Source organism: Podarcis raffonei, chromosome 10 (genome assembly GCF_027172205.1).
Source record: "Podarcis raffonei isolate rPodRaf1 chromosome 10, rPodRaf1.pri, whole genome shotgun sequence".
Classification (NCBI taxonomy): domain Eukaryota; kingdom Metazoa; phylum Chordata; class Lepidosauria; order Squamata; family Lacertidae; genus Podarcis; species Podarcis raffonei.
In genome coordinates, this window is record NC_070611.1 from 55,755,851 (window position 1) to 55,782,972 (window position 27,122).

The following is a 27,122-nucleotide window of genomic DNA, read 5'->3' on the forward strand; positions in this document are numbered from 1 at the left end:
GATCTTCTGCATGCAAAATATGTACTCTAGCATGGACCTTTCCTACAAATACTACAATCCTAAATAGGTCTACTCAGAAGCAAGTGAAGCTGACTTTGGTGAGGCTTAGTCTCTCATACATCCTCAATTGTGCTCATCTAGAACTCAAGAGCCCTTGCTTAGAATGCCAAGCAAACTATGAGTACAATTTTTCTGACATGAAGTGCTTTTAATGCAGTGGTCCTAAAATGTACGAACTAAACTTGCTAGTAGGAAGCAAACTCCTGTATTTACTTCCAAATATTCTCAAATTGGTTCTGGCTGAACAGTCTTAGCAATGGGATCAAGGAAGTTTAAAAGTGTTTAATACCAGCCAGGCTGCACTGTCCCCATTCCATCATCCTGTTCTTCCCCATCTCCAGTCCTGATAAGGCATCACCCCTCCTTTTTTCAGACCACCCTGATCCCAAACTTTGCTCTTTCAGCAATCCATTTTTTGAAATAAAATACGCAAAGCATATTCCTTGGCCTTCCTGCCTGCGTCTGTGAGACAGGACTCAACGGAGCAAGCCCCTTGAGTTAACTGACACTGACTCCTGAGTAAGTAGATACAGGATTGCAACGTTGGTCCCACAAGCCAAAAGAACTTGGCGGAGATGACGCAAACTCTAATCCGCAAAGCTTATACCATAATAAATCTGCTGGTCTTTAAAATGCTACAACTATTTACCGCCACCCTACCTATTTTGGAGCTACTCCAGCCTACCTGGAGTAGGAATGCATTATTTTGAGGAGATTTGCTCTTGTTTCATGTAGAAATAGCCCTGTTCACCAGACGATTGAACCTGGAAAGATTTCTAAAGTCAAGCCTCCAGTCCTCATGAATTTGGAAACAGGAAGAGGGTGGGGAGCAAAGGGTTTAGGAGATAAATGCAAGATAAACAGTAGATAAATCGCGAGAACTTTTTTTCGGGTGGGAATCTCCTCCTACGTACCTGTAATCCAGTTTCAAGAAGTTTCATTCCTTTTCCACACTGTTGCAGATTTTCAGCAAATCGGGAAGTCCACAGAAAGCTGGGAGCGAGATGGTGAAGGAAGGCGACGGCGGAAGAGTCAGACTCCAGCGGTAGCCTCAGTATCTTGTTCTTCCATATCTTTCCAAAAAGGTGGGGTGGGGGGAGGAGGAGGATGAAAAACACATTAGTTGGGGCTGGAGAGGAGGTGGAGAGAGACGAGCGCTGGCTGCAGTCCTAGGCATGCCGGCTTGCGTGAGTAAACCTAAATGAACTCAGTGGCTCTTTCCCTGAGAGTAAGCCGTGCACAGGATCTTGCTGCACAGCCAGAAAGCGAGGAAAGCCGCTAGCTCACCATGCCACAGACAACAACCACCGCTCGATCCTCAGCTTACCTGAGCCAATATTTAAACCCCCACAAACGCTGGAAGCCTGTCTCCAATAAGCATCTATATAGGACTCGCCCTCGGATCCCTCGTCTTAGTTTAAGCAGCGGTCTCGGATTCCCACCCGGCTTCACGAACTCGAACTCACAGCTCGATGCACACGCCAGTTTCGCCCGAAGACTCTGCTCCCAGTCCCGATCGATTCCAAGAGAAGCCCTCGCCTTTACACCAGGCTTGTGGATCGCGCTGTGTGTGCGCGCGCCAAGGCAAGCCACCCGAGGTCCTGTCTTCCTCAAACCCGAGGCATCTCGCCTTGCCATCAGCCAAAAAAAAAACCCCGTCGGCCGCGGGGCAGCAGCTACCCACGCACCCCGCTCTCGAATTGGCGCCGCTCGTTGCAGCCCCACTCCGAATTGAAACCGCTTTCCAAAGGCACACAAGCCACATAAACACCACCACCACCCCTAGCTAGGAGAGACTTAGAAAATTCAGGCATGATCAACCCAAATAGCAGGAGTCCCTTATGCAGAAATGATGATGATGATGATGAAGATGACAAATGACAAATGACAAATAAATAATAAATGGCTATTATGATGCTTGTCTCCCGGATTCCTCCCCTTCCCTCCCCCCAAAGTTCCCCACGAGCAGGAGACGCGCTTCCACCTTGGCAGGAGAGCGAGCGCCCAGGCGGTGACCCCGTCGAGGATCTCGCCTCCTCGGCATGGGAGTTGCGGGCGGAGCTCCGGAGCGGCGGCTGCCGGCTGGCCAGCTTCGCCCGGGCTTGGCTGTTTTCGACTGCGCGCCAGTCGCGACGCTCGGAGGCGGAGTGCGAAGGGGAAGGGGACGGAGACGGGGAGCGAGCAAGCAGCCGGCAGGCGCTGGCGTGCGGGGCGCTTTTCTCTCCCGCGGACGGGATTAGACGCGGCTCCTCCAATGGCCGTGGCGCTGCTCGCTGATTCGGCGCCACTTCCGAAGGGAAGAGGGGGGGGGTAGGTTGGCTTTCCAGCCGCACCCCCACCCCCATTTAAACACCCAAACAAAAACAGGGGAAGCGCGCGCGGGCGGGTGGGGAAGAATCTCAGATTTTCACATGGGAGATCCATTTTGTTTCTCTTTGTTTCTTTGGACCTGTTCACCGCCTCCCCAAGAAAGTGCTCCTTCTCCAGATTTCCAGACACCTTGGCTTCAAGGGGTGCATGATAGAGGTGTATGAAATTTTGTAGAGTTTGGGGAGAAAGTGGATAGAGAGAAGTTGTTCTCCCTCTCTCAGAACGCCAGATCTCCTGGACATCCCGTGTAGCTGAATGTGGGAAGATTCAGAGCAGGGAAAAGGAATTATTCACCCTAAGGTAGTTAAACTATGGAACTCACTCCCGCAGGAGCAGTGATGGCCACGGACTTGGGTGGCTTAAACAGAGGATTGGAGAAATGAATGGAGGGGGGCAGTTTCACTCAAGTCCTCCTTGAGGGCTTCCCATAGGCATCAGTGAGAACAGGATGCTGGACCAGATGGACCTTGGGCCTGATCCAGCAGGGCTCTTCTTATGTTCTTACATTCGGGGCATGTGCAGTGTTCTTATTCATTTCTTTAAAAATATTTATAAACTGGCCCTTCATGCATGCAGATACAAGGATGGGGTGTTAGAAATAAAACACTAATGCAGCAGCAACAGAAGCAGAAACTGAGGCAGAGGAAAACAACAAGCAGATGAGGTTCAGAATTCACCACCAAAACTCTAAAAAAAGTATCCTGGCAAACAAACCTGGTGCCAAAATGACTACAGTGTCATTTGGGGTGGTGAGGTGGGTATAGAGCATTCCACAACCCAAATAGTGCTATAGAGAAGGCTCGCTCCAGTAGATTAAACCTTCTGCAGCCTGGTGTTCTACTGACTTGGGGGGCTTCAGCTCCCATCAGCCTCTGCCAGTGTGGTTGGGGAAGTCTGCCTTAGATGATGGAAACTTGGAAAAGGCCCCCTCTGGGGTTCTTAAGGCATGGACAGGCTGCTTTTCCCATCAGGTATTTGGGTCCCAAACTATTTGAGGATTAAAGGAGAGCTTGAATTGTGTCCCAGCCACCTATGCCGTTCAGAAAGATAGATGGTAGATAGATAGATGATAGATAGATAGATAGATTAGATAGATAGATGATAGATAGATAGATGCAACCCTGTGCACAACAAACATTCTTACTGTACCTTTCACACAAATGCTCTGGTTGGTACCTTCCTCAACTCCTTCAGCTACAGGGAGCCCAAAGTGTCTCTGCCCTACCCTACAAAGTATCCGGGTGAGTTAAGTACCAAGCTAGTGCAGCAGCAGCAGCAGCAGCAGCAGCAGCAGCAGCGTAAGAGACCAAGGCACACTATTGCAACCCTCCGTTCCTTGACCTAAACCAAACCTAAGTTATTCAATAAGCTACAAAAAACCCACACAACAGTTATGCAAGTAGAAAGCCAGCAGTATACGTCACATCTGTGACTATCTGCATGTTGGACAGAAGTTGTAGGTCTGTCCTCAGCGCAAAGACTCTACAGGAACAAATGTGTTCCCTGGGGGCCAGAGGGCAGACCTGTAGAAGCTGAGAGAGGTGAAGAGGTTGGTGGGTGAGACCTTCAGAGACATAGCAGTGTCCCACTTCTACAGTGATGGCTTCCCTGTTGTCAGGGAGAAGAGGAGACTCAGAGAAGGAGGGTGTCACTCTCAGGTAGAGGGAAATGGTTCCTTAGAAGGGACTCATTCCATGAGGGATGAGCAGCCATCATCTTGTGCTGAGGATTCTTCTCCAGCGTGTGAAGGAATCCTGGTGGCAGGAGATTTGATCAGTAGGAACATAGATGGGTGCGTGATGGCCATGCAGACTGCAGGGTGAATTGCCTATCTGGTGCAAAAGTTATGGATGTTGTGTCGTCCAGTGAATAGATAGCCTGATAGTGGAGGACTCGGTGGTCATGATGCATGTTGGCATCAACGTCATGGGGAAATATAGTTGTGATGTCCTGGAAGCAAAATGTAGGTTGCTGCATAGGATGCTTAAAGCCAGGGCTTCCAAGGGAGCTTTCTCTGATATGCTACCAGTTCCACCTACAAGGCAAGCTAAACAGTGCAGCTTTGAGGTCTTAGTGGGTGGATGAGAAGACAGTGTCAGGAGGGATTTGGATTTGCTGGCACTGAGGAACATTTGGGAACAAGCTGGACCTGGGCAGGCTCTAGTTGAACTGTGATAGAACCAGACTGCTGGTGCTTAAAATTATTATTTTTTTCTTTTAAGTGACAGAGAAGCTTTTAAACTGATTACAGGGGGGAAGGGGGAGCTGAGAGGAGCTGAGTAAGGTTCAGAACAAATCTTCCCCCTGGGATGAAGATGGGGGGGGGTGGAGTGAAGAATTAAATGCGGGAGGTGGGTACAGAACTAAGCACTGTGAGTTCAGCAACTTAGAGAGGCCAAAGTACTGCAGGTCAAAACACAAGCTCCAGAAACACTTGGAAAGAGACATTGTATATTTGTCCATATGTTAATGCTAGAAGCCTCTGAGCCAATATACCGTATTTTTCTGTCTATAAGATGCCTCCATGTATGACGCCCCCTATTTTGGGGGGACTCTGGTTTAAGAAAATGGGGAGAGATCTATCCGTGTATAAGACGCCCCCAAATTTTGGACATTATTTTTTAGGGGGGAACCTAGTCTTATACATGGAAAAATACGGTAGGTGAACTGGAATTCTTGGTCTCGGAGGATTGCATTGAGGTAGTGGGCATACCATATTTATTCGAGTTTAATGCACCACCAAATCTAATGCACACCTTGATTTTCAGAACCTTGAAACATAATAAATAATAATACCTTTATTGTCATTGTACAACCTGTGTACAATGAAACAACAAAAAAGTATTTGCTGGAGAATGTAAATGTGCCATTGAATCTAATGTACACCTTAATTTTCGCAACATAATTTGGCCAAATAAGGTCAGCATTAGATTTGAGTAAAGACGGTAACAAAAAATACTAATAATGGTGGAATAGAGAGAGCCAGTGGAACAGCGTTATCTCTGGATAGAAACTCTATAGGAGGGGCAGGGCAGGGTGTCCTGGAGGTGGTGTCACTGCATGTCACAGAGGACACTGAGCCCAGCAAGCTAGAAATCCCCAAAGGGGTAGACTTCTCCATAGAATTGTTGTGGGTGGTGATACCAGGACCCAAGATGGATGTGCTATCTTTCCCCTAATCTTAAATGCTCAGAGATCTTGAGATTAAGAATGAAATCAATGATGCATCCAAAACAGGAAAGTTTGTAGTAATGGGTGAACTACCCTCACGTAACCTATGATGGTTCTGATGATGAGTTTTTAACCTTGCATATTAAACTTAGAATATTTACATAGTGGGCAAATGTAATGTCTTTATTTAATTGATCAAGTTGGCAAACTTTGCCAGAAAATCATGGTAGACTGTAGGCGTAAATCTGCTTTGGGGAAATGAAAGCGTTGGACTTTCCAGTTCCAAGCAATTTAACACCTCTTTACATATTATATATAACAATCACATTTCAACATACAAATGAAACTGATGGTCTGCCCCTTTGCAATTCTCTTTTGTTTCTTTTAATCAGGAAATCTATTCACATACAGAATCCTTTGAATTTTGTTGCTGCAGGATGGCACAATGTGGAGATTCTGAACAATGATTAATTAAATTCCAAGGAATATGTACAGAGTCAACATTTCTTTGAATCGTAGCTGGTGATGTCCAACAATCAAAGATCATGCATTGTTTGTGGGTACCCAGAGCCACAGGTCATTGACCAAATAATTTTTGCTGGTTCCTCTGCCCTGAACATGCACAGAATTAGTTTTGAAGCAGCATTTAACTTAAGATCATTAAGCAGAACAAACGCAATCCATATTACTATGCCTGCTTTTCTCATAGGGCTGAAGATATCCTGCCCCCTCCATAATCTCAAATAATTTAGGTGAAGCCAGAGATAAATATTTTCTTGGATGACAGTATGTTCCATGGGCTTGTAATGCTTTGCCCCCCTCTTGGTTACTAGGGGTGGGGGAGAAATTCACTTCACTTCATATTTAAAGGCAAGTCTATCATATCCATACTTTCTGAAATAATATGAAAACTACAACACAACCATCCTTCAAAATTTGCAGTTATCTGAATTTTATGATGCAGTTCTCCAACCAATGTTCTAAAAATAATAATCATATATGAGGTAAAAGTGGGCGTAAAATAAATATATTAGAGGAAATGACATACAAAATATACCACTGCTTGCAAAATGTATGTCAAAACTGCATACAAAAATGTGTTTGTTGGAAGAAATTTGCACTAAAACGCTGGAGAATTTTCATAAAGATTAAAAATAAACAAATCGCAAATTGTTGTAGAACTGCGGAAAACTGAGTTTAAGATTGGAAAAAATGAGAAACTGGGAGAACTCAAACTCAAAGATCCTTCCGTCTCAATTTGTTATATTTACCCATGGGAAATTATGTTGCCTGATCTTATCCATGTGTGTGTGGTTCACTTTACCTAGAAGACTCCCTGGAAAAGACCCTGATGTCGGGAAAGACTGAGGGCACGAGGAGAAGGGGACGACAGAGGACGAGATGTGTGGACAGTGTTCTCGAAGCTACCAGCATGAGTTTGACCAAACTGCAGGAGGCAGTGGAAGACAGGAGTGCCTGGCGTGCTCTGATGCATGGGGTCACGAAGAGTCGGACACGACTAAACGACAACAACAAAGGGCCAGCCAAATGAATGGGCTGCTGCTGGTATTTTCAATAAACCTATTGTCAATTTCTTCTCCATATTGTCCATCACAAACTTGTGCATAAGTGGTTGAGTTTAGTGGAGACCATGTTGAAGGCAGCATGAAAAAAAAATGAGTTCATCAAGTTAGAAATTCCAAAAGGGGCAGGATCCTCCACAGAATTATTTTGAGTGGCGATACTGGTCCTCATGAGTAATTAGCTCCTTGGGACATGCTATTATCTCCCTGATCAAAATATCTGGGGGTGTATTGAGATGTACAAGATATATAAGTATTCATGTGAAAGACGGTACACTTCTTGATTTATACAGCTCAGTTTTTGTACACAGATTGTACATTTGCTGAACAGTGCATGTGAATGGCTGTATGAGTGTACAGTTCAACTCTTTGTGTACACGGGTAACATGTGAACACCCCTTCTGCCTCTAACAGTAGCCCACTCCCATAATTTCTCCCCTACCCTTCAGAAGCACAAACCTCCAAAAATATATTGCTGACCATTATCACTACCATGCTCCACTGACACACCTGTCCTCTAAGTCTTTGTCTAGTCCCCTTTCAAAGCCATCTAAGCTGGTGGCTTAAATAAATAAATATTATTTATACCTCACACATCTGGCTGGGTTTCCCAAGCCACTCTGGGCAACTCCCAACAGAATATTAAAAACACAATAAAACATGAAACATAAAAAACTTCCCTAAACAGGGCTGCCTTCTGATGTCTTCTAAAAGTCAGATAGTTGTTTATTTCTTTGACATCTGATGGGAGGGCATTCCACAGGGTGGGCGCCACTACCGAGAAGGCCCTCTGCCTGGTTCCCTGTAACCTCACTTCTCACAGGGAGGGAACTGCCAGAAGGCCTTCGGAGCTGGACCTCAGTGTCCAGGCTAAATGATGGGGGTGGAGACACTCCTTCAGGTATACTGGGCCGAGGCAGTTTTTTCTTGTGTCTGTGGTTTCCACTGAGTATATTATGTGGAAAATCGTTCTCTTTTCAGTCTATCCTGAATCATCTCCCAATCAATTTTATTCATTTACTTAAGACATTTCTATTAAACAATGCTTTCTCATAGCAGCTTGCAAGCATAATTAAAGCAATATAACACTTAAAAAACCCAATTACAAAACCAAAAGCAGCTACAGTTTAAAAACCCAGCACACACACTTAACAATGGACTGAAACACACACAAAAGTTTGTAATATTATTTTAAAAGCTAAAAGAGAGGTCTTACATATTTCACTTTGGAATGAGTGCCAGAGATATGGGGCCACCACTGAAAAGAGCCTGTGTCTCTAGTGCCCACAAGTCTGGTGAACCTTTGCCCTTGCCAGTCATTTGGCCTTGGAAAGTGTGAGCTATAAGGATGAATTTGAGGCAGAAAAATGAATCTAAAAACAAGAACATCTTCCTAATTTGACAGGAAATACCTGTTTTGATTAAAAAATGCAAATTCAAAGAGCAGATGCCAAGTGACATTTTTAGACATGATGGGTCTTAGCTTTGCCTGGAAACCAATCCTAAAAATGCTTGCTCAAAGGTAACTCTGAGTTCATTAGTACCTAGTGTGGTGGTGATGGAAGAGGGGAACTTAACATTGAAGGTGCTCCCATGTTACCTTCAATGCATATATAATCTGTGAACCTGTATGCACAAATAGCTGGGGTGTCTAAATCAATCAGTGTCCACTTTTCCACACAAGCACTTGTACGTGTGTTCATTGCAATGTGTGAATAAGCCAAGAACTAGACCAGGACTGAGGACCCTGTGGCCCTCTAGCTGCTATCGAACACCATGTTCCATCAGCTGCAGCCAGCATGACCAAGGATGGTCAAGGATGATGGGGTCCAACAACATCTGGAGGGCCATGGGTTGCTAGATAAGCAATGGCTTCATGGGAGGGGACATTGGGCTAGATGCCCTTAATAGCCCCCCATCATGAGTCGACTGATGTACTTACTACTATCACCACAGTGATGGGAGAAAGAGTGATATGGAGGGGGGTCAGATGTGCCCCCCATGTGGGTTTTGGACCTAGACCTTTGGTCTGATTCAGCAGGGTTTTTCCTATAGAATATTTGACCCCTCTGGGTAGAGAGAAGTGTGGGGAATAATATGTTATTGCTCCTTAATCCAGTAGAGGCTTTTCTGAAAACTCTTCCTCGTGCTGAAATATTCATGAAGCCTGCCTTCTTGGCACCCCGACAAACGAATTAGGGTGAGGAGATCCATTTTGGCAAACAACAGTTAATTCTCCTTGGGTGAAAACCATTCCATTTTAATTAATAGTCATTAGACTGAAAGAAGCTTTTACTTGGCTTTAGGGAATTGGCCATTTTGGCGGAGGAGTGAGCTAGATATAAACATAAAGCATTTGTTGTGTTGGTTTGGTCTACTCTCCCTTTTTTATGGCATGTTATTTGAAATAAAACTGACTCCCAAGAATCCCCTCCATTGAATGGCATTTATTTAGAGCTCACAGGGGCTGTGGAGACCCTGCATAGCTTCACAGCTTGAATGAAGCCTCCGTTTGAAGGGGAAACATGAGGAGGCATGCAGCTAGATAAAGAAATAGTAACCTTTATTTGAATCGGAGATGGCCAGCAAGTGGCCCGTGAACTTCTTGCCTCCGTCTTTTGACAGAAATCACCACCTTACATCAGCGAAAGGGTACCTGGTGGTGGTGGGACATGCTACTCTTGAGTAGACCACCACTATGGTGGCAATGCAATATATCTATATCACAGATGGGATAAAATGAATTTAGTTTGTCCAATGTGTTAGATCAGGGATGGCGAAATGCTGGCTCAAATGTGGTCCTCTTCTGAGTTTCCTCAGAATTGTCACCAGACCACCTCCACTCTGTCCCCAGGTCACATCCCTCACTTTCACACCTACCCACCCCATGTCCTTAAACTCTGATAATGCTTATTGCTTGTCTGCATAAAGGGGTGTGTGTGACTATGTGTGGAAAATAGCCTACTGTACAAAGGTTAAAAAAAAATACATTCATTGCCCTGCCTTCTTTTGTCTCTTGCCCCACCCGTCTCTTGTAAGGTTGCCTCAGAGGGAAGGCATCCCTTGAGCTGCAAATGGTGACCCACCCTCATCTTAGATCTTTGAAAAGGGAATCAGCATATTGCACACCAACAATCCCACCCAAAACTTACCTTCCCTGAAGCAAGTCTTCTCAAGCTGGATGGCAATAGCCCAAGTAAACTTGCTAGAGGAGCTGCAGATTTATTTTAATCTAGTTAATTAATTGTACCTGGAAATAATGCTATATAGATCTTTTTTCCCTCCAGGGAGATAAGCTTGTTTCACTTGTTAGGCTTACTTCTGAGCACCCACACATAAGATTGCAATGCAGATGTCTCAAATGAGAGGTGTCCTAAGACATTGCCTCTCCCAACCCATGAAGCTGCACAGTTTATTCCTTTGGAAAGCTATCCTGACCCAGATACAAGCAGTGGAAACTTGTATCATGAACTGGCAGGAGGATGGGGAGGAGGAAGAGGATCCTGGCGAGGGGTGTAGCCGGGACTGGGACACACCGGGTCAAGCAGGGGTGGGGAAGGAAGTACTCACAGGGTGACGGAGGGTGGCAAAGGAATGGGGGTCAGGGCACAGGAACCAGAGCAGCAGGACCCATCACCAGAGCTGAGGGGTCCTGGTATCCTTGAATACGGTGGGCTCTGAAGCATAGGGAGCAGCGGGAGACTGAGGCAAGGAAGGGCCCATAGCCCAGCTCCCTAGATGGCCAGGTGAAGCTCACTAGCTCTGGGAGGAGGTGTGTGATTCCTCAGCTGCAGTAGGCTTGGAACAGGTGAGGATCACATGCTTCATCAAGCCCAGATGTGGCAATCAGCATGCAAAGTACAAAAGGGAAGCAGAGCTGAGGTGCGGTCTGCTCAACAGCCCATGTTGATGGACCTCTGCTTGGATTCTCCAGGACCTCTACTGGTTGTAGATGGGTTTGACTGTGTTTCATGGCTGCTAGACTTAAGACTTGGCTTTACCTTGGACTGCGTTTCCTGACCTTTGGATTTTGGACTTTGCTTGAGTGGATTGACCATTGACCATTGACCATTGGACTTGGCATACTACTGACTTGCTGCAAGATAGGCCAGGGGTTCAGGACAACTTGGGACTCGAGGAAGAATATTTTGTATGGGCTCAGATACAAACTCTTCTAGGGCTGAGATGCAGTACTGAGATGCTGTCATCTTTAAGGCACAGCCTTCCAACAATGCAGGAATATAGGAAACTGCCTTCTCTCACTGGTCCATCTAGCTCAGCATTCCCTGCACTGAGTGGCAGCACCTTTCTAGGTTTTCAGATGGGGGTCTTTCCTTGCCCTAACTGGAGATGCCAGGGACTGACCCAGGGCCTTCCTCATGCAAAAGATGTACTGCACTGCTGAGCTGCCATCCGTTGCCAAAATGCCACATCATCCCTCATCTGCACCAAATTCCAGACTTTTGCCTGTGCCGTGTTACTGTGTAGGTACAAAGCAACAACCACTTTGAATTTAATTATGCTCATCGCTGCAGAGCATTTTCACACATGAATCATAAAAACACTTCAGTGATGATCTGGAATAGTTTGATTACTTGCAGTATTTTTGTTTGCCGTAGCTCAGTGGCAAAGCACCTGCTTTGCATGCCGGAGGTGCAAATCCAGCATTACCAGTTAGAGCTGGGAACCAGCCTGAAACCCTGGAGAGCCAAGGGCAGTCAGTGTAGACCAGGGGTGGGCTGACTTCAGGTTTGTTGGATTTAGCTAGATTTTTCACTAGAACTCTGAGGTCTACCAGCTGGAACCAGGTACAGTTAAAATGAAAGAACAGGGTATGGCTGGCTGGCAATAGATTAGTAAGGGATTCTGGTTCCCAATGCCAACATCAAAATAAAGGACATTTCTCCCCTTTAGTTGGGCTGCTGAAATGAAGAAAGCTTGGATTAACCAGGAGTAGACATTTGTGTGAAATTTCAGTTCTGGTACACAAAAGTTCCTAGGCTCAATAAGCCGGAAGAGCCACCCTGTTATTTAATTTGAACTGTATGTCTTTTGTGGATCCCTATCTACCTTTTGTTCACTGCTGGTGTAGTTAATACTGAGCCACATTGACCAATAGTCTGATCTGGTGCAGTATATGGCAGCTTCCAATGTTCTCAAGTTTTTCCTGACTCAAGCTGTCTCCACACAGCCAGCATAATGTAATCATGGTTAGAGTATCAGACTAGGACCTGTGAGGCCACAGTTCAAATTCTCACTCAGCCATGATGTGCAAAGGGGTGCCCTTGGGCCAGTCCCAGCCTCTCTACCTAACCTACCTCAGAGGGTTGTTGCGAATTGGAGGAAAATAAAAAGTTGTGCCATTTTGAATTCCTTGGGGGGGGGAGTAGGATATAAACGCAATTAGAAATACATAATAAAGCACACACACCTGTCTAGCTGGGATGCTTCGGGAAAAGTTCTACGGTAATAATAGCACACTTTTCAGTACAGTACATCTGTTCACAGGTGACATGTAAAGCACAATATGTTCACAATGGAAGCTAACTCTATTTCCCTCTCGAACCTTCAAACATATTTTTTTAAAAAAATATATGCTTTAGAACATTCAGAACGGCACTGCAATTCATCCAAATAGCGGAAGACTTGCCCTTTCCTGTATCTTTTCCAGATCTGTGATATTATATCCTCCCCCCCCACTTTATATTATTATTTTTTAGATGGGACGTCCAGAACTGTAGCAGGCAGGCAGAATGAGAAGGACAACTCCAAATGTACATTGGCAGCTGTAGTGTTTTGTGTAAGGAGACACAAGGATGTGATCAATAAGACTAGACAGCCCAATCTTATGCTCCACTGTGCCGTAGGCACACTGCCTAAGATGTCTTGCTAGCTTCCCACTCACTCTGGCACTGGAAGCCAACTATAGCTAGGTACCAGTTGCCAGTGGTGCTTCTGGAGTAGCATAAAAGGTTGAGGATGGAGAGGAGGTGGAGGGGAGTGGCTGTGATGCTTTTAGCTGTGTCAAGAAGCTCTGGGTGAAGAGGCCATGATCGGCATATTTATTCCAGCTTGTAAGCTTCTCAGGCAAACCTCCTTGCTGGAGACTGGAATGGTGGACTTAACTAGACATTGGTCTGGTCTTGCAAGAGGGTTGGTGTACTCTTATCCCACACTCCCCTTTTACAACCCTGAGACTAGGTGCCAGTATGGTGTAGTGGTTAAAGTGATGGACTAGGAAATGGGAGACCAGGGTTCAAATCTCCACTCAGCCATGAAACTAACTTGGGTGGGTCAATGACTCTCAGCCTAACCTCCCTCACCAGATTGTTGTGAAGGGAAAAGCTATGTATGCGACACTGAACTCCTTGGAAAGAAGGGGGGATAGGATATGAATGACTGACTGAATGAATGAATGAATGAATGAGTGCACAGGCTTCCTCCCCAAACCAATGCATTCCAATGGCCATTTAGATGTCTCTGTGTGTGTCTTGTCTTTTGTAGAGTCCTGAAGAAACATGATAGAAGCAATTTCAAGTATCTGAAGAAGTGTGCATGCACACGAAAGCTCATACCAATGAATAACTTAGTTGGCCTCTAAGGTGCTACTGGAAGGAAATATTTTATTTTGTTTCGACTACAGCAGACCAACACGGCTACCTACCTGTAACTAGAAGCAATCAATTACTGTACTTTGTGTTTAATGCATTCCAGTGGCCATTGGGAGAGCCATTGTATACTGGTGGCCTTTTGGAAGAAAGCAATGACAGTTCATTTATTTTAGTATGTCCGCTATAACAGTTCTAATTATATTGAAACAGAGGGAGCTCTGAGCCAGGTCTGAGACCACTGATCCATCTATCTTGGTGCTTTTTACACCAGAGGTAGCTGATGTGGTGCCCTCCAGATTTTGTTGGAGTAATTCTGGCCATGATGCTTGGTGCTGATGGGAGTTGTGGTCCAACAACACTGGACCCTGGTCAACAGGCAATGCATGTGTCTTAATGCTGAACTACAGTCCTTCCCCAGTGGCCAAAAGCTGCAAAAAAATAAGCAGCTTTTGCAGAGACAAAATATGAGAGAAAAGAGGGGTAGACGTGGGTAGCTCTTCCCCATATGCCAATGAAAAACAGGTTGCTGTGTTTGGTTATGTAAGACTCCATCTAAAACAGAGGAGAGGATCAGGCTCTAAGTATTTTCTTTTCCTGGTAGAGCTCTGAAAACACCTATACATTTGTGCTATCACAGCTGGTCCGATGGACAGGCTAGATGGCGACAAGTTGATTTATATATGTTTCAATCGTTCCTCCTCTTGTCAAAGCTCTTTATTCAAGGTCATCATTAAGTTGCTAAGGGGGCAGCAGTGGGGAAAACCACACTCACACTTCTGCTCTCTCCGGTGAGCACTGTGAATATTTGATTATGCACCTTGATTCCTGTAGAATTAATCATGCCTTAATAATCAGATGCGCAAATCAGTGTTTTCAACTGCAAGGTGGATTAAGAGCTACAGCAGGCCTACTCTGTCTATGTGCTCAGCTTCACTTTCTCTCCGATGCCCCTGCGTCTTTTCTTGAGGGGGACTGACCTCTCTGCAGAAGTCCTCCTGTCCATACAAAATAGAGAAAGCACAACATAGCAAAAGTCTGGTAGCACCTTAAAAAATGTGGCAAAATCCAGAGCACGCCTATTTAGTAAAGTACATATCTTGACTGTAAAAAAACACAAAAACTCCTCAAAGCAGTTTGAAAAAGCAAACAGTGAAATTAAGAAAGATTTACAACCCTACTTTAAAACACCCAAGAGTTAAAATACTAAATCAATCAATTAAATTTTATACCCTGCCCATCCGGCTGGGTTTCCCCAGCCACTCTGGGTGGCTCCCAACGGATTAAAAACAGAATAAAACATCAAATATTAAAAACTTCCCTAAGTTGCCTTCAGGGCTGCTTTCAGATGTCTTCTAAAAGTCAGATAGTTATTTATTTCCTTGACATCTGGTGGGAAGGCGTTCCACAGGGCAGGCGCCACTGCCTAGAAGGCCCTCTGCCTGGTTTCCTGTAACCTCGCATTGAGGGAACTGCCAGAAGGCCCTCGGAGCTGGACCACATCATGAAATGGGGTTTACTCTCAAATAGGGATGGGGCAGAAATTCAACTCAGTTAGCATTGGAACACAAACCAAATTCACACTTTATTTTTTTAAAAAAAAATATGTTTTTACTAATTCACACTGTCTGAAACAATATGTGAACTGAAACACAGCCTTCTTCAAAATTTGCATTTTTCCAGATGTTGCAGTGAAGTTCTTCAGCTAAGTAATGTGTCCAAAAATTTGCCTCTTGGGGCAAAGTGTGCATATAAATGTATATATTTGTGAAAATGACCTTTTTTTAAAAAAGGATGATGATAGGGCAAATAGAATTGCAAAAAGTGTATATTAGGCAAAAATACATTATGTATATTAGGAGAAATCTGCACCAAAATGCTGATAGATTTCCATTAAGACTCGTTTTAAAAATAAATAAATTGCAATCTGATGTGGAGAACTGGATTAAAGACTGGGGACATGAGAATCTGAAAGTAACAGGAGTACTCATTCATCCTCCCAAGTAAATCTGTTTATGGTCAGTCATATACTGCAATCCTACACATGTTTCACTCCTAGGTAAACATTTTCTAGCCTTGTAATCCTATGTGTGTTTACTTAGAAGCAAGTTTCTCTGTGTTCAATGGTGCTTACTCACTAACAAGTGTGTTACCTTCACAGACAACAGCTTTAGAGTAGGATCCCATACATGCTAATTTAGAAGGAAATCTCACTGTGCTCCATGATGATAGCGATGATGATTTCTCAAATTTATATACTGCCCTTCACCCAATGAACACAGGGAGGTTTACAACATAAAAACACAGAATGTGTAACATAATAAAAATGAAACAAAACCCTCCATAAGCTTTGCTTCCCCATGCAGTTGAGGTCTCAGATTTTGAAATTTAGCAGAGAAGGAATAAATGTTTGCTGCTCTGTCATCCTTTGGGAGAGACTGGCCGGTCAGTGTGAGTAAAGAGTAGACCACATTTCACCAGTGTGAAGCCCCTCAGATGATGTTGGACTACAACTCCCATCAGGCACAGCCAGCATATCTTATGGCAGTTGCAATCCAGCAACATCTGGAGGGCACCAGGTTGGCAAAGGCTGGAGTAGACCTTGCGGACACAGAGTTGATACTTTGTGGTGTCTCTGTACCTGACAGTCCAGCTCTTGTTCCGCTACCATCTCCCAGCAATAGACTGCAGTCTTCCTCCTGGAAGAGTCACCACTCTAGCAATCGTTCAGGGATAGGTTCTCAGCTATCTAGAAGTTAACAGAACCACAGTCCTTGCTAGCAAGTGGGTCAAATGAGCCATGGTATTCTTATGGAGCAGCTGTTAGGGATGGCTGGCACTACTTTGTCCTACTTGGATGGTCATTTACAGAAGGTGATGTTTGGCGTGTTCTCTTCAGCCCCATGGAGTTTTGATTTTATCCCCCCCCCATGCTGTTTAACATCTACATGAAACTGCTGAGTGGGGTCATCTGGAGGTCTGGAGTACATTGTCAGAAATTTGCTGATGACACACAGCTCTACTTCTCCTTCGCATTGGCACGTGAGGCAGTGGATGTGCTGAACCATTGTCTTGCCCTGGTAATGAGAGCCAATATCTGAAGTTCAATCCAGGTAAGACTGGGTGGTGCTGTGCAGTGGCGTAGCGTGGGTTGTCAGCACCCGGGGCAAGGCAAGTAATTTGCGCCCCCCTAACCCGTGGATTTGCGCCCCCTAACCTGTGGATTTGCGCCCCCTAACCCCCAGATGTCACGCCCGGTGCGGCCGGCCCCCCCTGCACCCCCCACGCTACGCCACTGGTGCTGTGGTGCTGTGATCTAAACCACAGAGCCTCTTGGGCTTGCCTATCAGAAGGTTGGCGGTTCGAATCCCCACGACAGGGTGAGCTCCCGTTGCTCAGTCCCTGCTCCTGCCAACCTAGCAGTTCGAAAGCACATCAAAGTGGAAGTAGATAAATAGGTACCACTCCGGCGGGAAGGTAAATGGCATTTCCGTGCACTGCTCTTAGTCATGCCAGCCACATGACCTGGAAAAACTGTCGTGGGGATGCATCTGGATCCATTGCTGTCAGCTGAGGCTTGAGTGGCCTTGTTGGTGTGGAGTGCCTTCCATCAGCTGTGCCACTATCTGGACAGGGATAGTGCAGCAGAATTCTAACCTGTTGTCTGTTTTGGTAACCGCGAGGTTAGAATTCTGCTAAACATTATATGTGAGACTGCCTCCGAAGACAGTTTGGAAACTTCAGCTGGTTCAGAATTCAGCAACCAGGTTGCTCACCAGTACAAATTGGTTTGAGCATATAATGCCAATCCTGGCCCAGCTGCACTGCCAATTAGTTTCTGGCCCCAATTCAATATGCTGGTTTTGACCTATAAAGCTTCGAACCAACCTGGACCCTGCATTCATCACCTGAGGCTCTTCATGGGCTTCTTCTGTGAGAGCTCCAGAGGTTGGCAACATGAGAAAAGGCCTTTTCTGCAGTGACTCTCCACTTGTGGAATGCCTTCCCAAGGGAGGCTCGCCTGGTACCTTTGTTAAATGCCTTTGCCTGGTGCCTAAAGATATATCTACTCCCAGGTCTTTGGTTAATTAAATAAGCTAGCCCCTAGATTGTGTGTGTGGCAGAGTATTGATTTTGTTTGCTACTGTGACATGTATTTATGTGTTTATATATATATATATATAGAGAGAGAGAGAGAGAGAGAGAGAGAGAGAGAGAGAGAGAGAGGAGAGACACGGTTGGTATAACTGAAGCATCAGAGCTGAAATCGGAAGAAAACAATTGTGGTGTCCTGGCTGGAGTGAAAAATGAGACATGCAAAAAGATTCATGCTGTAGTCCTAAGGAAATTGCCATTTTTTTGGGGGGGGGGGATTCTTAATGTGCTTCCTAGAGCTACATTTAGCATTGCATCTAGCTTGAAACATATTGATAGACCTTAAAGATTCTAGTTTTAAAAAGAAGAAATATGAGACCACAGACTTTTAAAGCCATCTAACTCTTGACTTCATAGTCCAATTTCTGGACTTTGCAGTACTTTTGTTTGTTTTAAATTAGAACACACATGAGCTCCTTTGCTGCCTTCTTTGCTGCAGCATTCATATCAGAAGCAATTAGGAATTATGTTGTATTAGTAAGCCATTTCTGCAGATCTCTCTCTCTCCCTCTTTTTCTTTCTCTGGCATCCTGTGGCTCTCTGGTAAACAACGTTCTTTTAAATCTGGTATAACATCTGTCATCATCAAACTCTATTTTATTTTTTTTAGAACAGAAAGTGCGCAGGATTCTTGAAAGCTCTTCTGGAGCTGATACAAAGGAGTAGCTAAAGCTGCAATCCTATGTATGCTAATTTGGGAGTAAATCCCACTGAACTCACTTCTGAATATACAGGCATGAGGATTGCACTACAACAGTCTGATCTATAGATCAGGTAATGCCTGGTTTTTGTGCACCCCTGCATGCATTAAGAGGCTTTAGGCAAGCTACTCTTTCTTAACCTCAGTTTTCTATCTGCAATAAGGAGATAATCGCAGCATACACGCCATACATTTAAATCGCAGTTAAAGCACATGCCTTCCCTCAATGAATTTTGGGAACTGTAGTTCACATGCACAGAGTGCATGTGTGATATTATCCTTGCACAGCATTCCTAGATTCTGGTGATGCTTGTTCTGGAGAAATTCCCAGGAAAGTGCAACCCTAGGGTCACCTGGGACCATGGGCCCAATGGCACCCGTGAGAGCTTTCCCTGGGGCCCTCACAGCTTCTGAACCTCATCTCCACTCACTGCTCCCTTTATCATGAGATGGCAAAACTAGCTATGCCCCCCCCCTCTGCTTCTGGAAAGCACATAGAGCAGAATAAGGAAGTTGAAAGAGTGACACGCTTTCTCACATCTTTCAACTCTATGTCCTTTTGAAGACTCAGTTCGGCACCTGAGTAGCTGGGCAGAAAGCAAAATGACTGAGAGGGAAGTAGGGGTGGGAGGGGAAAGGGAGCAATTTGGGAGAGTGGGGGAGGTAAATGGAGTGGGTTAAACCACAGAGCCTAGGACTTGCCGATCAGAAGCTCAGCGGTTCGAATCCCCGCAACGGGGTAAGCTCCCGTTGCTCGGTCCTTGCTCCTGCCAACCTAGCACTTTGAAAGCACGCCCCAAAAAACTACAAGTAGATAAATAGGTACCGCTCCAGCAGGAAGGTAAACGGCGTTTCTGTGTGCTGCTCTGGTTTGCCAGAAGCGGCTTAGTCATGCTGGCCACATGACCTGGAAGCTGTACGCCGGCTCCCTCGGCCAATAAAGCGAGATGAGCGCCGCAACCCCAGAGTCACTGGTCACGACTGGACCTAATGGTCAGGGGTCCCTTTACCTTTACCTTTAGGGATAGGGAGAGAAGGTGGAGTGGAAGGAACATGCATTCATGGATCCAACACAGGTTGGATCCAGTAAAATGGAGCCTCTTGAAATTTCATATATTTTTCCCCCTAGGGTTGTCCACTCTTACAAAGTCCACCAAATTATAGATTACATTGGTCTCCATTTACTGAACCATAAAAACTACAAGATGTTGGCAAGCATAAGATCTGGGACTTTTTATGGTGCAATGTAAGGTTTAATTTGATGACCTTCTGCCGGGGGGGAGGGGGGGCTAAGTAAATTTATTCAAATGCAAAAGGATCTGTTTTAATTACACTGGACCCCACTTTTATCCAGACCCTATGGGAAAGCAAATAATCTGTGGTGCCCACCTCACTCTCAAAATATCCAAATGTGTTCCACAAGATTGGTGGCTCCTGGTGTAAGGTTACCTTTCTATAGACCAGGCACCCCCAAACTCAGCCCTCCAGATGTTTTGGGACTACAACTCCAGTGGTCAGGGGTGATGGGAACATCTGGAGGGCTGAGTTTGGGGATGCCTGCTATAGACAATTGATTGAGTGTATACACCGCAGGACATTCTTCTGCATAAATGTCAATGATTCTGTGTTATGTAAGCCAAAGAAGGTGAAGGAAAGGGATGGTTTGGATCCAAGGAGCTATGAGTGGAAGGAAAATAATTGTCAGCGGTGTTCCACAAGTTCTTGCACCAGAACTTACACCAGAGTAATTTCAAGCATTGCTATAAAATTATCTAGAATCTGATGTTTCTGTGGGCACAGGTAGTTGCACAAGGTAGAAGAACATTTCTGGATCTGGTTTCATTCTTCTGTAGCCTACGCTGCTTCCAGACATCCTGTTTACTCAGCATTTATCCTGATTTGTCCGCCCAAATCAATGTTTGTGGGGTGAATCCCAAGGGCCAGACGGAGAGGCTTAGAGAGCCACATTCAGCCCCAAGACTTGAGCTTCTTCACCCCTCTTCGAAACTTAAGTGAACTTAAAATGCCAAACCACACATGTTCAGTATATGATTAGGGTTGGCAAGCTGTGTTTTTGTCTTGCGTATCAGGATTACGGAAGTAGCTGTACAGCATGGAATGAGGGGGTATGAGGGGAAGAGAAATATCAGTTGTGTGCTTTTCAATTGCAATAATACACATGGAAATCTAAATCCCTTGTAAGACTCTTAAGTCCAGGGTCTAGAATTACCTAGCAACACCACTCTGCCTTCTGCATGCAGCAGAATTACTATTATTATTATTATTATTATTATTATTATTATTATTATTTATACCTTTGGCTCAAACCACTTGACTCTGCTAGTTTAAAAATCCAGAGCTTGTGCTAGAACACTGAAATGGGAATGGGGTATTATGGTATGTGGGTGAGAACTCAGATTTAGAAATATATGACCAGCACACAAACAGTCAGAAGGCAAAGCCCACATTTGAACATGGAGCATGGAAGCACACAATCTTGGGCACACTTGCTTGGAGATAAGCTGTCATGAACAAAGTGGGATTTGCTTCTGAGTAAACATGGTTATGGTTGGGCAGTAATGCATTATGCTGAAACACTTGTCCGCTGAGCCTATGCATATCTGCTCAGGAGTAATTTTCACTGACTCCAATAGAACACAGAACTGTTGTCTAGACATGCTTACTGGGGTTTTAGTTTCCCTGTCAACAGAACTCAATTGGAGTCACTCCCAAGAAAAAATGTATTGGATCGTGCAGCATGACTAAACCCCTTACTAGTCCTAAACCCCTTACTTAGAAGAAAGTTCTTTTGCAGGTATACGCAGCTTGTGGACCATTAGACATAAGGATGCCACCCACCAAGAGACATTTTTTTATGGTGACACATAAGGGGCACAATAAGCCTATTTGTTTGGCTGCTGTCTCAGACAGGCAGGTCATAATATTTGGTGGATGTTCAGACTTTGCTGGGTACCAAATTGTGCATTGTGTATTTTAAGACTAGCCTTAAAGGATGCCTCTCCGTTCCCTGTTAAGGAACTGATCAAATAAAGAAACAGCAGTGACAAAATGTTAGACGATGGGCCCGTAGGTGACGTTAATTCATGTGAGGATCATCGTTACAGAATTGTTTTCAGTGCTGTTATCATCATTATTAGTATAATAGCACAGCACCATTCATCGGAATGCTCCAGGGGACATCCAAGACACTCAGATAATTGAATGCTCAGTTAAATGAGGAAGGTTCTTTTCCTTACACATGCATTGGCCCTTAGTCTAAAGCATGGAGAGTTCAAGATGGATTTTAATAACCCTGCACCCAAAAAATTATGGACACTTTTGCACAGTGCTAGTTCAATTATAAGAGCAGTTTTTAGACCGGCAACTGTAACTCGTGAATGTCTTTTCATGCAGTATAGAAGCCAATTTCAAACTGAATGCACATTCTAGGCTGCCTGAAGATTTTCATTTGAATCCCCGATGCAGGAAATGAAAAAAGCCAATGTAAGCATCATTTGTGGGAATGGCCTGAAAGTTCCAGGCAAGAGACGTTTGGATAACTGGGCAATTTCTGCAGTGTATTACCATTTAAACACTATTTTGTGGCAGTATCTTCAACAGCAGCAAAGCAACTTAGTCTCGTTTAGAAACACATCAGGAGCTTCAGACCACCGAATTTCTCGCCTGAAAGGTAGTAGCCACAGCATTTGAAGGCTTATCCATGGTGTGGACTTAAACTAATTTAACAGTTACCCCTTTTGACTAGGGAACTTGGTGAACTGTAATACTGTTAGGGCATGGAGAGGAAACCTATAGCTCTCCAGATTTTGCTAAGCTAAAACTTCCATTGGTTATCCGGTTGATGCTGATGAAATCCAGTAAAATATGAAGGACCACTGGTCCCTATTCCTCTGTTTTAGAAGGAGCTGAGCTCTCCTGCAGAGAATTATGGATGTTCTTACCAAATGACTAGTCCAAAAAGTCTTTAGTGAGATGCTAATATATGTGTGTGTGGTATGTGCACTTTTGAAGTGCAGATATGTCATTCCTATATTCCCTAGAAAAACATGAGAGTTCAGTGAAAAGGTCTGGTGGATTTGGAGAGATTTGGAACGTGACTAGGATGGTACTGAAAAAAATCCTCTTCCATAGTGGGTCTTGCCTTTGTTGTAGGAGTACCTACCACAGAAACTATGACACTGCAACTTGCCTCGGGGCTGTTGGGAAGTGGATCTGGGTAAAAGAAGTGGAACTGCTGAGCTATTGTCATGGATCGCAGGTCAGTAGTACATAGCATGCTTTCATTGGTGCAGAAAAGGATCTAGGGGTCTTAGCAGACCACAAGCTTAACATGAGTCAACATTCTGATGCAGCAGCAAAAGAAAAAGCTGGTGCTATTCTAGGCTGCATCAAGAGAAGTATAGTGTTCTGATCAATGGAAGTAATAGTCCCGGTCTATTCTTCCTTGATCAGAACACACCTGGAGTACTGTGTCCAGATCTGGGTGCCACAATTTAAGAATGATATTGACAGAGTGGAATGTGTGCAGAGGAGGGCAACCAAGATGACAAAGGGTCTGGAAACCAAGGTTTATGAGGAACAGTTGAGGGGGAATGGGTATGTTTAGCCTGGTAAAGAGGAGACTAAGGGGAGATGTGATAGCCGAGTATCTAAAGGGCTGTCAAATGTAAGATGGAGCAAGCTTGTTTCCCCCTGCTCTGGATGGTAGGACCTGATCCAATGGTTTCAAGTTACAAGAAACGAGACTCCCAAGTAAACATCAGGAAGATCTTTCTGATGGTGGGCTCTGCTTCCTTGGAAGTTTTTAAGCAGAGTTTGGATGGTCATCTGCCATGGGTGCTTTAGCTGAGATTCCTGCATTGCAGGGGTTGGACCAGATGATCCTCAGGGTCCCTTCCAACTCTACAATTCTATGATTCTAGGAACATATTGAAAGCTAACCTTACTGCATCTGGGAACCTTCCTGCTTAGCAGGACCTGGGCATCTGCCCTAAACTTCTACTTGGATGATACCACAGCATGCTTCATATGCAGGAATACCCAGCTGTTCCAATTCAATGGGACTTACTCACAGGTAAATGTGTTCAGGACTTGAGCCTAGTAGATTCGTAATGGTTCTGACCCACTTAAGCAGCAATAGTCAGACTGGCTCCTCCGGTTTGGTTACAGGCTTGGGAGACCCTGGAGGGAGAGCCATCGTCCCTTCAATTAGACACAACCAAAGATCTGACTCAGTATAAGGTAACTTCATATGCTCATGTGTGTGCATAGCCTTGATAAACCTCTGTGTCTATCCAAGGAAAGAAATAGCTGCTGATTTTGAATTAGCAATGCTGGCTGATTCCATTTCCCCCCATCTTAGAAATCAAACCAATCCGTTTATAAATGCGACCTGAGATTTCCTTAAAAAACAACAACTTTGCTACCAAAGAAAATTAGAGGTATGTATAAAAAGGGAAGCACAGCAGGGGCAAAAATGTAGCTGATTCAAGGGCATCCGAATGACCATAAAACTCTGGAAATGGTCCCTCAAACTGAATGCCTGGAGCTCTTGACTGCAAAACCCCAGAGCAGCCAAGGCAGCACTATTAAGGCTATCTAACCGGAACGTAAGCACGATCTATTGGAGGGAGAGATATTTAATAGAGTTTCTGACTAGAGCTTAGCCAGGGAATGACAGTCACCATCTCTCTTCCCCCCCAAGAGCTGTCCCATCTGACCTTCCCAGAAGTGTTTTCTCAAGACCTCTGCAATAACTGTTCTGAAGGCATCCCTGATAGGCACCCACAGGGGCACAGAGATGCGTTTCTGGAGCATTGCTGCACCAGGGAGGCTGTTCAGAAAACATTTTCCTATGTTATGGTGGGGGGGCTGGAGCTTGTTGGTTCATATTTTGTCTGCCCACATCAACTCTGCCACGTTTCTGTCTCCCCTGTCCAGTCCCACCCTCCCAATTTTACTTTATAGCTGTAACAAAATCTCAATGCCTGATCCCATCAGTACACAGAACCCCAGCATTGGTTTTAACTTATTTGTTGCATCTAATTCCAGCCCCTGCCGGTTTCCATCTTTCATGCTTTGGCTGCACTTTACTCCACTCCTCCTATGCATAATAATCCCCTCCTGCAAGGCTGAAAAAAAAAAGCTATATAGAAGTTAACTAAGCTATTTTTTGCATTTTTTCTATCACTGCATTGAAGGCTGCAATCCTATGCACACTTAACTGGGAATAATCTTCACTGAACACAGTGAAATTTACTTCCGAGTAAATGTGGAAAGGATTGCATTGTCCATAAACATCTTCCTTACATCAACTGTGGTGCTTTTTGCACCTGTGTTGCACTTGCTTTGCATCTGGATCCATACTCAATGCTTAGAATAGACCCATCAAAATCAGTGTGGACTTAACAGACTTGTTTCCCCAGAATTTCAGAATTCCCACTGAATTCAATGGGATTTGCTCTCAGATAAATGGGTATTGCAGCCTAGGTTATTCATGACTATCTTAAAGTCCCATTGATTTCAATGGGTCTACTATAAACAGAACTAAGGCTATGTACACACTGCTGTTTACTGCACACCCAGTACACTCCCAACGATGGTTTAGGAAGTTGTGTGTGCACATAGGACAGGATGGTGGCTACACCTATCCTGTTGTTTCTTATGAAATACTGCATTCTGATGCATTGAAGCTGTGTAGACAGCTTCAATCCAAATGGAGAAAAAGAATGACTTAGGCTGTGTAGACATTACCAATTTAAAACACAGCTAAGATTTCAATGTACTTGGGAGTAAGTATCATTGCATTCAACAGGGATTACTTCTGAGTAGAAATGTTTAAGGTTGCCCTGTAAATTTTGATCCAGTCCTTGATACTGGCTTTGGAATCTAGCACTCCCTTTTCCTTCCTTTACTATACATAACTCATTTGAAGCACCAAACTCCCACTTTGATTTAAACTTCTGCATCTATTTTATTGTACTCCCCTTCATGAATAAACATCAGCAATGACAAACTTCTTTGCCATCCATTCTCCTCTCTACCTTCACCGCCTTCCAATCTTCATGCATCTCAGTACCTCCACTGCCTCTCGCTCTCCCAGCACCAACCCTTCTTGGGAAAGATGCTTCTGTGGGCTCCTCCACACATGCACTTCAACAAGTTCAGCATGTGTGAAAGAGCCTTCTCAGAGTACACATCTGGATGGAGAGACTTTCCACATTTATTTACCGCATCTACCTACTTATTTAAAGAATGCGTACTCTGCTTTTCACTATATGTCCCAAACGGCTGACAGAAAGATAAAGAGAGAGAATGTAAATTAATCAGAAAATAGAGCCATTAGAAATACTACAAAATAACCCCCCTTGCGTCCCTGCAGCCTAGCTAACTCACACGTCTGGCTGCCTCCAGTACTGAGTGCATCAATTGACTGGAAAATTAAGTCAGGGTTAGGGACCCAAGAGGAGTGGCCCCCTTGATGTTGCATACCTCCCATGTTCCCTGACCATTGGCCATGCTGGCTCTCTGGGCTGATGGAAACTGGCAACCAGCTACAATGGAATTAAGCGATTTACATGGAAGGTAGGCAGATGCAGAAGAGCTTCTACACCTTCAGTAGCCGTGTCGCAGAAGAGGGTCTTTCACCGGCGGGACAAGCCATCCGTGGGAACTCCCCTCTTTCCCTAGGAGACGACTTAAGGTGTAGGACCCCCGTCCTCTTCTCCCACCCCAGGTCAATGCGTGGCCATCCAGAGCCTGCACTACCGAAGTGTGAGCGAATGTCAAGTTCGGGGCAGAGACGAGATTCGTCGTGCAATGTGCGCAATGAAAATAATCTACATTAACGCGGATAGGAACAAAAGACGAGCGAGCCAGACGTTCCTTGAAAAGCAGCGGGTGAAACGGCGAAATGCCCTACCTTGGAAAGACAGAGGCGCGCGCTGGGCTAGCTGCGGGTCCATATCGGGCTGTCCGTTGCAGAAGCAGAAAGTGCCCGACCTCCAACCTGGAAGGGGCCCTAGACCATCGTCGGAGGGGGAAGTGAGGTGCGCTCAATCAGGGGCTGCGTTCAGTCAAGCCGCTGTTCAGAAAAGCGCCCCACCAGCCTCTTTCGCTGCCCAGCCGAGAGCCGCTCAGGGCGCCCCCCAAACCTGCTCCTCGCTGGTGGAGACGCGGCGTTGTTTTCCTCCAAATCTTTCCAGAGGCGTTCAACGCGGCATTAGTACTCGAGAGCCAGGCGCTCTTCTCCACACCCCCTACTCCACCCCCACCCCGATGACGGCTGTTGGCGAGACCCTTGAGTGCCTAGCAGCCCCCAACGCGCCAGCAGAACGATCGCAACCAGATTGTTAGTGATGCAAGTGACAAGCCGGTCACAGCTTTCGGTGAGGAAGACTGCGCGAATGTCTCGGATTTCTTTGGGAAATCTTTTGCTTTGCAGAACCCAAACAT

At 45.0% G+C, this 27,122-nt stretch overlaps 1 protein-coding gene across 2 annotated transcripts in view; it reads right to left on the reverse strand.

Moving 5' to 3' along the window:
• CHRM2 (cholinergic receptor muscarinic 2) overlaps positions 1–26,917 on the reverse strand; it is a 169,692-nt gene extending 142,775 nt beyond the window's left edge. Inside the window, exons 1-2 of one of the 2 annotated variants that reach the window (XM_053405918.1) lie at positions 26,590–26,917; positions 975–1,133 (exon numbers count right to left, since the gene is read on the reverse strand). The gene's annotated coding sequence lies outside the window, so the exon portion shown is untranslated. Of the gene's footprint in view, positions 1–974; positions 1,134–2,044; positions 2,262–26,589 lie in introns of those variants that run through there. The other variant, XM_053405917.1, reaches the window with a different exon arrangement.
• Positions 26,918–27,122: the final 205 nt, after the last annotated feature.